Source organism: Aedes aegypti, chromosome 2 (assembly GCF_002204515.2).
Source record: "Aedes aegypti strain LVP_AGWG chromosome 2, AaegL5.0 Primary Assembly, whole genome shotgun sequence".
Taxonomy (NCBI): Eukaryota; Metazoa; Arthropoda; class Insecta; order Diptera; family Culicidae; genus Aedes; species Aedes aegypti.
Window position 1 is genome coordinate 135,546,015 of NC_035108.1, and position 12,796 is coordinate 135,558,810.

Below are 12,796 nucleotides of genomic sequence, written 5' to 3' on the forward strand. Positions count from 1 at the left end.
TCCGTCCCACTTGGGCTCAGATTGGGTACTACTTCTAGTACTGCATTTGGTCCCTCGGTAGTGCAAAAGGTACCCAAGTTTGACAGATCACAGTACACTTTTCACGGCATTCTAGATTACCTTATGAGCCATAAAATTTTGGGCAACTGCAAGGGACATGGAGGTCTTTAATTTGTCTTTGCTTCAACCGCACCTTCTAATACCCCTCATCGCTGTAGACTACGTCTTAAGGAGCTGTGTGCGAGAGTGTATGGGTAATGGGAATAAGACGCAGGCTTTGTGGTTAGCAATGTGCCTATGTATCAGGCGGAAAGGCGCGCTCTAATGATGATGTAATCGAAGCTCGGAAAATTGTTTCTTGTCCGTTTCTGGTTCAAGCGTAGCTATGGACTAATAGATTAAGTGTGACGTGTGGAAGATAGGAGCAGTTTTATGAGGAAAGGGACGGACCTGGTGTCGAACACATGACTTTCGTCTTATACAGTAGAAGTGATAGCCATAATTCTACCAACTTCGTATTCAAATATGTCCTTTATCAAAAGTTTTGAAAAGCCAGAAAATTAATGTCTCTATCCGCTTACTCAACGAAGTTGTAGGTTCCGTATCGTGTCCATTGGGTAAAAATGATTCTAATGAAGATGGAACCTCCATAATGGAAGGTTAAGTTCGCCATTCTAACTTCGACCCAGTAAGGCTTTCGTTTCAAACAACGTCAGTATTTATAGTGAATACGTCGTGTGACCATTGAACAGTTTGTTGTGGATGGGATTTCGATAAGATAGCATTCCGCACTAATTGGCCACCATTAAGCCTGTGTTCTGAGTGCCCTTCGCTCGAGTCTATATCAGGTAGATTCACATTTAAGCCATCCATGCAATTAGTATTGTGTCCGCTCGTCTGGCTTGGAATAATGACGTGCAGTTCGGCATGTGTTCTCACCATCCCTCCGGAATTCCCGACGACCCGCCATCGGACAGCACGTGTGCAGAGCTTAACGTGGTTCAGTGACGTTACTTTGGTTTTGCATCGGGATTTCTATTTTTATCTAACCTAGCTGGTAATAAACAAATCTGTAGGGGAGAGTGGGTTGACTTAATCTCCTGCCAGATCTTACACAAGGAGGATCAAGTCTCTCCAAATTATAAAAGATGAATTTACTATAATATCTTCGCCTATCACGAATTTTTGGAAAGGACCTTTCAATTTGAGGCATCATTTGTATAGGAACAAAACTTTATTATATTTTTCCGAACTCACTTACTCTCACATTATAACATGTGATCAAAAGGGGTCAATTGATCCTCACTTTTTTTGGAACATTTCGTAATTTATGACCGTGCATGTTTTGCAGGGTACTTGAAATCCAGTACAGAAATTCGTCAATTCATCATTTCCCTGCTGAATAACAGCTTCACCAAAAAAAAGAATCTAGTCTCCCCAGTCTTTCCTATCCAGTCAGTGTTATATTTCTCCCCGATTTGATGTACGCCGTTGAATTTCATTTACCTGTAGTACATATATTTTAATCTTATCTCCTCGTGGTGTAGTAATAAGCTTTATCGCAAGTCAGGCGGTGGATTTTCCCATACGCTCATATTTTCAGAAAACTTCCGTCTTTGCCTCCAATATGTGTCAATTTCGAACTATAATCGTGATTGTTTACCATTGAGTAATAAACGAGTTGATGACAGTCAATTCGACTTTCATCGTTTCCGCTCGCATCCTATCAGAAGACTATCGATGATGATGAAGAGGAATAAATAAGGAGCGTAAATAAAAATCATATTCAACCAATCCAATAACAATTGCAACCCTTGCAGTGGAAATGTGAAATTATCTAATCTCCAGCTCTCCAATGAAGGGTAGACAAGTTCCCAAGCTAACGGATCGCGATTATACTACACCGAACGTATATTCTGGATCTTACTAGGCACTCTTATCAGCAATTCTCCGACGTATCTTTTAGCGTCATTCAATTGTTTTCATTATATTCGTCCATATCGATGGTCACTGATAGTGCGGAGTGGTCCATTGTTGTGCTCCGCAGGAAGCTCCTAAACATTTCATTCAATGTTTCATTTGAAAGGTTGCTATTTTTTATCAATTTCATCGTAGATTGAAAATCCATTACAAATTTTCAAAGTTTCTAATGAAAAGAAAATTATTAAACTCGCTTAGAATTCGCGGGCTTTGCTAAGCGAAATGGAGGCATTTCGCGCAAAATCAGGAGTTGGCCACAAGCCTTCAGATTTATGTTAAAAATGGATACCTTTTTTAATAAAACATTTTGCATGGATAGTTTTCCAACTTTTCAAAAAGGGTCGATTTTTTGAATATTGAATTAAAACTTCTCCAAAAAGTATTGGAATGATAATGAGAAATTTGTTTTTAATTTAATAAAATATTAGATTTTGATTCGGAGATATTCAAAAGATGTTTCTTTACCGTAATTTCGGGAAAAATTAATCATTTTTCACATTTTTTAGCTCTATGTTCCATAACGTTGCGAGTTCCAAACAACTGAATGCAAGAAAACAAGTACCGGTACCCCCGTTGGTTTGACCACATTTAATCTGAACACTTTTTAATTTGTACCCCGTTAATTTGCACATCGTTTAGATTAAAAATGGTTCAAACGTCATTTACCTCGTGGAACGCAGTAAAGTGAAAAGGAATGCTGTGGGACGGAACGCAGAATCAAAACAAAACAGCGAAAGAGATAACCAGAAACACGTTTCTAGGGTGACTAGATGTTCAAATTAAAAATGAACCCCGATGGTTTGCATGAGGTACCGTTCAAATTAACGGGGGTGTACGGTACGTCGATAAACCTCATTGATCATGTTTGCACATTTGTAATTTTAGTGCATCCATAATTTAAAAAAAACGGGATCCAATTTCGGGGTGAAATTTATCACTTATCAAAATTATTATTTTGAGTTTTGAAAATTAATTTGCATATTGGATTTGGACACCTTGAATCCGAATATGCTTATCAAATTCTTAGCAACAGTATATACTGCCGTGAATTGCAAGTCAGTTCCATCTACATTTTCGTCAAAATTTGATTTTAGCTTAGTGCTCAACATACCTTCTAATACTCTTTCAGCTGCACTAATGAGATAATATATTCTGTTCGGAAAAATAGGAAAGAACAGCAAGTAAAATAGTCCCATAATAAAAAGTAATTGCATATCAGTCCCACTACAATGTTTTAATAATTTCAGCATCGCTTTAACTAATCGACTCAATGTTCGCGTCTTGAGCGCTTACAAGCGTGATCTGTAGGCGAATTCCGGCGCGTATTTTCTTCGAAGAAAAGCAAATTTTCTTGCTGGTGGATTATGGAAGAAAATTTCTTCTCTTCGAAGAAAATGTGCGCCGGAATTCACCTGCTGGTGGCAAAATTTCAACAAAATTATTCCAAATTGTCAGGAAACTGAGATATCAAAAAGTGTAGAACTAGCCCTCGTGCGTTAAAATACACTCAAATAAAGATTTAAAAAAAAAAAAAAATGAGATATCAAAACTACTAGGTGAACCTACTGTCTAAAACATCATCTTTGTAGGTAGTCAGAATCCTGAGATATCAGCAAAACAGAAGTTTCATACTCACTGGATACAAAATTGAAAAACTACTAGACTGCCATTATACGCATAATTGTCCCATGTTCCAAAATATGAAACCGAGAAAAACGCGATTAAAGATTTTGGCAAATTTATGCTCCGTATTGGTGAAGGTTATGACAAATTTGAATAATTTCTTCATAATAATATGAGGCAATGTGTCTTCTTTATAGTCAAGACTTGGTTCTAGCAAAATAATGAGTTCTTTTTGATCTTTCGACGTTGATGCTTGCTCCTGGGCAGTGCGTCAAGAAAGCCCGAGCAGTCGTCAGTTGTTTTCCCTCTCGGGTCGCGCGCCTATTTTCTATGAGTGCTTTTATGTAGCCGAGCAAACGAGTGAAGCTGAAAGTGGATTGTTGCTGCTCAAGGATGACGGATCAATTGGTGTGCTCGTTTCATGCTACTATTTCTAATCTATAAAATATGTATGACTGCACCTTTAATCGTTACAACGGTGAGACGTAAATATGAATTTTCAACAAACTGTGAAAGGTTCGTCACTGTGAGTGTCGACATAAACTCTGATTCATGAATTATTTATGTTTAATTTTTTTTTTTTTCAAAACACCTTTTTCTTTTTACCTTTATTTTTGTAATCAAAAAAAAAAAAACTCTGAATGGTTCGAAACTACAAGTGTAGACTTGCGAAAGGTTCACTTTATTCAACAAACTTTGAAAGGTTCGTCACCTCAAGTGTCGGCATAATTTTTCTCCACATAGATATTGTTCATATCAAATGAAAATATAATATTTAAATATAAGCATGTTTATATCTCACCAATAATTGTTAATCATGGTCCAATCGCTTATCAAAGTGAATCCTGTGACCCAACGATCCTCCCCATTAACAAACATCCCTCCCAGTAACCTTTGTGGAGATGCAGAGGCAAACACGGTCTCCAAATAGCAAAGGTTACACGACGAGAGAAATGAATAGAAGTTGAAAATTTGTTTTAACAGAGGGCCATATGTGTGAACAAAACAATCGAAACGACAAATCATTGCCTAACGTCTTGAACGGCTTGCCAAACACGTAATTTAAGTGCTGATGTCCGTGAGAATTAGAAAAGAAGCACGACATCGGCTTAGACTGCCGAGAATACGTAAGTTCCCCTATATGAATCTTTACACAAGAGTAGTTTTCTTCCCGGATGATAGACTTTGACTGTCAAATATTAACTTGTTCTTCTTCGATTATCACAGCTTTTTTTCTAGTAAGTAAATGATTATCTGAATTGTCGTTTAAAGTACTACATACTTACTTCTTTATTATGGATATGATGTTGCCGATTCTCATTTGTATCTTAACCCTCTAATACCCAACCCCGTTACACTTTGGAATTTTGTGTATTTTTTCGTAGCTCTGAAATCAAAATGATTTTATTTTTGGTTTAAGGTGAAGATGAATCGAAGCCAAACCTCAAATTTTACAAGAGCACGGATCTGGAGAACCGAACACCCGTTTGAGCTGAAAACTTAATCGACTGTTCACCACCAGAGAGTGACCAATCGATTAAGTTTTCAGCTCAAACGGGTGTTCAGTTCTCCAGATCCGTGCTCTTGAAAATTTGAGGTTTGGCTTCGATTCATCTTCACCTTAAACCTTGATTCATAGCACGCATATAAGAGAAGTTTTTTATGATTTATGAAACATTTTTGTATTTTTGAAAATTGTTTGAAAACTGGTAATCTTATATAACCTACAAATGCATGGGGTTCATTTAACATGTAATATGAAAATCGTACGTTTTATATTTTTCTACTATCAACCTATCACAGAAGAACCGCTAGGTGGTATTAAAATAATTTCAAACCTGTTTTTCCGTTATTTACACGGACAATAAAAATATTCCCAGAAAAATATTTAAAATTTAATATTTTTGAAAGTACCGTATAAACTTGAATTTTTATTATTGTCAAAAATCAATAACTAGAAGAGGCCTCAAGAAAAAAATAAAAAGGATAGGGAGGTTCAAAAATAAAAATTATAAAAATCAATAACAAAAATTCATAGATTTGCGAATAAAAATAAATCATTGCCCAAAACATATTTTGAACGATTTTAGATAACTAAAAATGATATTTAGATCGAAGATAAATATTTGGGTATTAGAGGGTTAAGATTTTTTCCAGTGTACCGTAAAGCGGGGTAGGTAACCAGTGCCGGATTTGGGCTTCGGGGGGCCCGGGTCAGATCTCATAGAGGGGGCTCTTTTATACAAAATTCACCACGTTTTGGGATTCCACAAGCCAACGTATTGAATTTGAGTTTTTGAACGAGATGGTCGGCCCAAAGATATGAGGAGCTCAAATGCGAAGTGGGTTGTGAGCTATATACATTGAAAAACTCAACTATTTTTAAGCTTTCCAATAGTGTTTTTAGGTGATTTTTCCGTCCAATGGGGAAAATATTACAATTCTTTTTTGACTTTTATATAATTTGTATGGAAAGAAAAATTGCTGAATATCTACAAAGACGTTTTTCTCCAAAGCTCCTTTTGATTCTGTTTACCTACTACAAGTTTCCAGTTTGTTTCCGATTGGAAAAAAAGTAAAGTGGCAAGAATAAAACTCGCAAAGGCTGATTTTCATACAAAACGGTCAAATTTGGAGACCTCTGCTTCTAGCAAACCAATTGACCTGAAATTTCAACTGCGTTTTGAAAATAACTTCAAATTAGATATGTGAATAGATCATCAAATTCTATGCAAAAGCGCACAAAGTTTGCATTTCATCTAAGTGAATAAATTTGCAGAAGCATGCCTACTTCTAAATATTCACATTTCAAAAATTTTCCAAATTTTTTTTTTTTTTTGTTCGGGATGAACCACTGCGACTAGTTTTCTTTGATCTTTTGTGGTATACCCGTGTCCTTTGTTTAGTGCATGTCGTTCTACTCCATTACTATCAAGAAATAATGAAGAAGTCGTTTTTTATACAAATATCATTCTTTACCATTTTGCATAGAGCCTCTTTAGAAAAAGATACCGCTATTTATACCTTTTGGAGAAAACAGTTTGTCATATTAAACTCTCAAAAGCGCGCCCCTTAATCAGGTTCGGCCACTAAGCTGGTTGAATGATACTGATTTTGACCATGCATCGGTACTCTAGCGTATCAAATTATTGCTTCTACTTATAAGGTTCAAAGTCGTTTTTTGAAACTGTGAACAGGTTTCATCGCATGAGACATTTAGATTCTTTGTAACAAAAAGCTTATTTTAGAAGTTAAGTGATCTGCTACTCCACTGATTCGGAATCGTTTACCTCCTAGATATCGAAAGATAAACTCTTGAACTCGGAAAGAAATTGTCTCATGAGTTGAAGCCAACCTCAGATGCTGATTGAGCCATTTTTCCACTTCGACCTCCTCATCATCTAGGACAAATAGGTGGGTCTTAGTGGCTTGTTACTCTCTTATATTCTTCCGACCCTAACTTACAAGAACAGATACAACAAGAGTACAATATGGTAGATCTTACCCCGTTACGCACGATTTACCCGCGTTACGGGTTTCCAATTTTCTTGGTATTTTTTTAAATAGTTTTTGTTTTAATATCTTCCAAATTCTTGAATAGAATTTGATTAATTTCCCATGCATCTAAGTTATTTATGAGATGTAATTCAAATTTCAGGTCAATCGATTCGTTAGAAACTGTTATACATTTCCCTGAACTTGAACATTTTGTATGAACATCGGCCTATATGTACTTTTTTTCTTGCCAGTACTGTATGTTCTATGGATTATATTCAAAGCTAACCCATTACTGAAGCAAAGCTAAGCCTACTAAATTAAAAAAATATCATCAACTATAGCATACAAAATAGAATAGATATTTAAAAATACTGACTACCGCGTCATAAACGAATTTCCCTTAATCTTCATGTTTCTGATAGAATTGGAATTATGTTTAAATTTTAATGTTCTGATAGGAACCCAATAGACTCTTTAAATTGAACAGTGTATTAACAGGTTTAGCCGTATTTTTTAAGATCATATAAAAACGTCGAATATTTTTCTCAAAACTAATTAAAGAACCAATGCTGTTCAAATGTCTAAAGAGAAAATATTGAAAGGTATTTCAATTTTTTTTTGTTCTTAATTTTGGTTTTCGGTGGGCCCCCTTAATAGGGGGGCCCGGGGCATTTGCCCCCTTGGCACCCCCCCAAATCCGGGCCTGTAGGTAACATTGATCGAAATGACCCTTCTCGTAACAAGTTAATATCAACATTTTTGTTGACATATTATGAGCTTTTCCAGACAACTAAAATGCACGTATAACGAAATCACCTGGAGGCTTTGAATGTGCAAAATTTCACTTATAAGATGTCGCGAAATGGCCTCCACTTTGGCGATATGCGTGCATATATTATGTGACGAATAATAACATTCATTGCAAGTGTATAAATATTCTACCGAACTAACCTGTGATCTTATGCGACTTAACTTATGATAATAAATGTTGATTTGACAGCTGCTACGGATTGATTCCACTTACTTTGTACGAGTGGCGGGACGACGCAAAATTTACAAATAAACTCAGAAAAAAGTACTTGTTTTTAATTATGAATCGTGGTTTACGGCTAACCAGCCGAGTGGAAGTTTAACAACTACCGAAAAGCTAAACATTACATATAATTTGCAATTGGATTAGATGGACAAATTGATGTGAAGATTTGCGAAAAAGTTACACGTCTTCTCAGTGAGAATCGAACTCACGACTCCCCGATCTCTAGTTGGGGCGCGTTAACCACTACGCCGAGCAACGGACTCATGTTCCGTAACCGGTCGTTTGAGAACGTCGCGACCCATTGGAAGCCCACACAATAGAAACCTCAGCCAGCGCAGTTGCTGGCTAGTGTAGTGTGCTATTCCTATACCTAAAAAAACAATGCGCTCTCGGGCTAGGCATTGGATATATATATAGAAAGCGTTGAGTTTGGATGGGCATCTAATTCTTCCGAAAGAGGTGCACTTTGCGAAAAAGGACCACGTGATTATTGAGCTGAAATCGAATTCAGGTTAACTTCTGCGTTCATGAGTCCTCTCATGGCGTATTGGTTAACGCGCCCCAACTAGAGATCGGGGAGTCGTGAGTTCGTCCAATTTGTCCATCTAATCCAATTGCAAATTATATGTAATGTTTAGCTTTTCGGTAGTCAGAAAAAAGTGTTTTATGCGAGGAAACTCATCCATCTGACGAGTTTATCCACGGTGTTTTGCAAGTTTGATGTAGTTAGTATGAATAAACGAGTTATAACGTGAACTTTCATGCGATTTCTGGTTGTCTTGGTATATATCATTAGCTTACACAAAAAATAGGTTTTGGCGAAAATTGAGTTTTATTTATTCATAAATTTTTAAACTTTCTGAAACAGTGATTCAATGTTACCCCGTATCAGCTAAATAAAAAAATCACCTTAAACATTTTTTCCAACATGCTTAAAATTAAAAAAAAAATAGCTTGTTTTAAAAATGTAACACTTGCAACATCAACTTTTGCAAATACAAGTTTCAAGAAATATTCAAAAATCTTATCTATGTTACCCCGCATTACTATACTTGTTTGCCTTTATTTGAGCAGACGAACAAGATTCTCGTTTTGCTTTTCAATATTCCTTATTTTCAGGTATTTTTAGTTAGCAAGAGTCATGCTTTGAACTATCCATCTAGTCGTTCCTGACATCCTTAACTCTTGTTCAAATAGAATTGATTCCATTTGAATATTTTCCACATGAATCACAATACTGTCCCATTCAAGTGGCACTGCTCGATAGCTTTAGTATTTCTAAAGTTCAAAACATACAATCAAGCCATAAAGCAAAAGATAATAGTAAAAACACACACGTTGCAGCTTAAATTAACTTCCAAAGCCTCAATCAACTAAGACAACCATCTTTCCCAAGTCACACAAACCAAGAGCCCAGGCTGATATCGGAGCAGCACATATCAATGGCAAGAAAACGTAACAGCTGATAAAGTGCAAAAAAAACCTTCCTAATACAAATGACAAATATCACTTTTGTCAAGTGTATCGTGTGGCACCGAGCAGAGTCTTAGTAAGTAGCTAGCCAGTCCAACAAGTGGAATCGACCAGCCTGAAAGAGCTTCTGCTTCGTAGATACGGTGGAACCCTTGTGCTTAAACGTGTGTAAAGTTCTTGAAAAAATGGTGATTGCGTGACTTGGTGGAAAAGTTCCTACGCCGAAGAAAGTTTTTCCTCCTGCATGTTGACCTGTTTCCAGTAGTGACGACGGAGAAGATTTCCCCAGGAAAAACTTGCTTCTGGGTGTATACTTGGGAAAAAGCTCGGTGCCTTGGGAAGGAAGGGGTCAAGGTTGGCGCTCGTCGTTTGCTGAGATTGTGAGTGTATAAACGCTGGAAAAAAAATCGCTGAACGATGAAGTGCAGAAGCGAAAACAGAAGCCTGGAAAATTAAGTGAAAAATGATGCTGATAGCTAGCAGCGATACAACTACTGTTCTGTTGGGTGGAAAACGACGAAGAAATCAGTGAGGAAAACTGTCGACAGCCTGTAATTGGCCGGTTTCTGTGTCCGTAGTTTCACGGGAGGAGGGTAGTTGTTGGTTTGTAAATAATTGCTGCGAAAGCATAAATTAACACGGTTGGCAGTAATGGAATCTATTTCGATCCGATGGACGATCCTTTAATTAGTGCAGTGTGGAATTAGTTTATCCTCGTGATTGTTGCATGCAACGGATTGAAACTCCATGCTTATGTACTTATAATTATGACGCTGTAGTGTAGGGCAGAATACTAGAATTCAGTCCAGTCATTCTTGTAAAAGAAAAAAAAATACTAAAAATCACTAGTAACGCGTAAAATCACTAGTAAACTCTAATATGTTGCTTATCTTGACAGATAGGTCTGTTTCGTCTGCGACTTACAGTCATCAGTGAAATTTCGTTCAGGGTCTCAAATTAAGACATGCAATCCCATCCTTCTTCTTTTCCCTCCTTTCTGGCATTACGTCCTCACTGGGACAGAGCCTGCTTCTCAGCTTAGTGTTCTTATGAGCACTTCCACAGTTATTAACTGAGAGCTTACTGTGCCAATGACCATTTTGCATGCGTATATCGTGTGGCAGGTACGAAGATACTCTATGCCCTGGGAAGTCGAGAAAATTTTCAACCCGAAAAGATCCTCGACCAGTGGGATTCGAACCCACGACCCTCAGCTTGGTCTTGTTGAATAGCTGCGCGTTTACCTTCTTCTTTTAGTATTACATTTTCCTTGAGTATCATCCTCACGAATATATTTTCTAGTGGAACCAAGCTTTCACACTTATATGTTTTTTTTTTTATTAAATTAGTTCTAAGTTTATTTATTTATTTATCTATTTATTTATTTATTTGATTACGTCCATCGGACATCATGGTCTTAATGAAATACTAATACTAACACACAATATGTAAACATAGTCAATTTATAAAACGTGTTCTGCTTAAGCGTTGTCTAAAAGTATTTGTCGTCAAGTTAAAATCAAATACACCATAAGCTTGTCGGAATTCATTGCAAATGGAATTTAACGGATCATTTGCTCCATAACCAGTATTCCTGGAAGCTATCTGGATCAGTTGCCTTGTCCGTAATACGCGCTCTGGAGCATAAAATTGCACATGTTGAAGCAAAGCAGGACAATCAACCTCCGTACGAACAATTTTCGATCCATAAACAGCTCGGCTATTTTTGCGCCGGACGTGCAGCGGTTCCAGTCCCAGCACTCTGCAACGATGGTCGTCAGGAGGCAAGTTCACGGTAGATCCCTCAAAGCATGTCTCACAAACTTACGCTGAACTGCTTCTATTCTGGTTATCCACACTGCCTCATAAGGTGACCATACTATCGAAGCAAATTCTAAAATGGATCTAACCAGAGAACAGTACAAGGAACGCAGACACATCGGGTCGTTGAATTCTTTTGTAATTTTTAAGATGAAGCCCAGTTGACGGTTCGCCTTGTCAATGATAGTGGCATAATGCAGTTTAAATCTGTAATCCAACACAACGCCCAGATCTTTGACCTTGTCCACACGTTCGAGTTCCTGACCATTTATATTGTAATCGTACAAAATTGGTGATTTACAGCGACGGTATGAAATCACACTGCATTTGGAAACGCTAACAGCCAGGAAATTCATGGTACACCAGCGTGCGAACTGGTTCAATAGCTCCTGGAGGTCTCTGCAGTCCGCTTCAGTTCTCACGACGAGGAAAATTTTTAGATCGTCTGCGTAGATTAACAAACCGCCATTAGCAAGAACGATAGTCACGTCATTGAAGAACAGCGAAAACAGTAAGGGTCCCAGGTTGCTGCCCTGCGGTACCCCAGATGCAGGGTGAAGAGGATGCGATACAGTAGATCCAACCTTCACACAGAGACTCCTGTTTCTAAGGTACGATTGCAGCCAATTACACATTCGTGTTGAAACACCGAGTCGGAGTAATTTCGCCAACAGAATCTCGTGGTTCACAGTGTCAAAGGCAGCCTTGATATCCGTGTAAACAGCGTCTATTTGCGCTCCATTATCCATGGACCTAATGCAGGTCGAAGTAAAATCAACCAAGTTACTTTCAACCGACCGCCTAGGGAAGAAGCCGTGTTGAGCCTCGCTAATATAGCAACAGAACGAGCTGAACATTACTTTATTAACAATGGTTTCCAAGCATTTCGCACCTGCTGAAAGGGATGTTATTCCACGGTAGTTGGCAAAATCGGTCTTGTCGCCCTTCTTGAATACCGGCCACATGTAGGATGTTTTCCAAGCAGTTGGAAACAGTTGCGATTGCAGCGATTTGTTAAAAATGCTTACCAGTGGAGCCACCAAAGAAGCACCGCATTTTCTAAAGATGCAGGACGGAATACCATCAGGTCCAGGGCAATTCGATAATTTAAGCTTCTGTAATGCAGCATAAACCATTGATTCATTAACATGAAAGATATCAAGGTCAACAACGTCACGTGGCACTATACAAGTGGTAGCTTCAGTATCCTGAACAGTAGGAATGCGGCCAACGAAAACGCTTGAAAACTGCTGTGCAAAAAGCGCACACTTTTCATCTTGACTGCTTGTGAAAACATCTCCTCGGTGCATTGTTGTTGGAAGGCCGTGCTCCTTCCGTTTTGAGTTGTCAAAGTTCCAAAAACTC

General features: G+C 37.8%; 1 protein-coding gene across 14 annotated transcripts in view; it reads left to right on the forward strand.

The window, feature by feature from the left end:
* Window positions 1-12,796, forward strand: part of LOC5577718 (high affinity cAMP-specific and IBMX-insensitive 3',5'-cyclic phosphodiesterase 8) — a 730,891-nt gene that overhangs the window by 644,108 nt on the left and 73,987 nt on the right. Inside the window, exon 1 of one of the 14 annotated variants that reach the window (XM_021842492.1) lies at window positions 9,658-10,213. The exons of 10 other annotated variants lie outside the window; for them this stretch is intronic. The gene's annotated coding sequence lies outside the window, so the exon portion shown is untranslated. Of the gene's footprint in view, window positions 1-9,657; window positions 10,214-12,796 lie in introns of those variants that run through there. 3 more of the 14 variants (XM_021842493.1, XM_021842494.1, XM_021842495.1) reach the window with 3 other exon arrangements.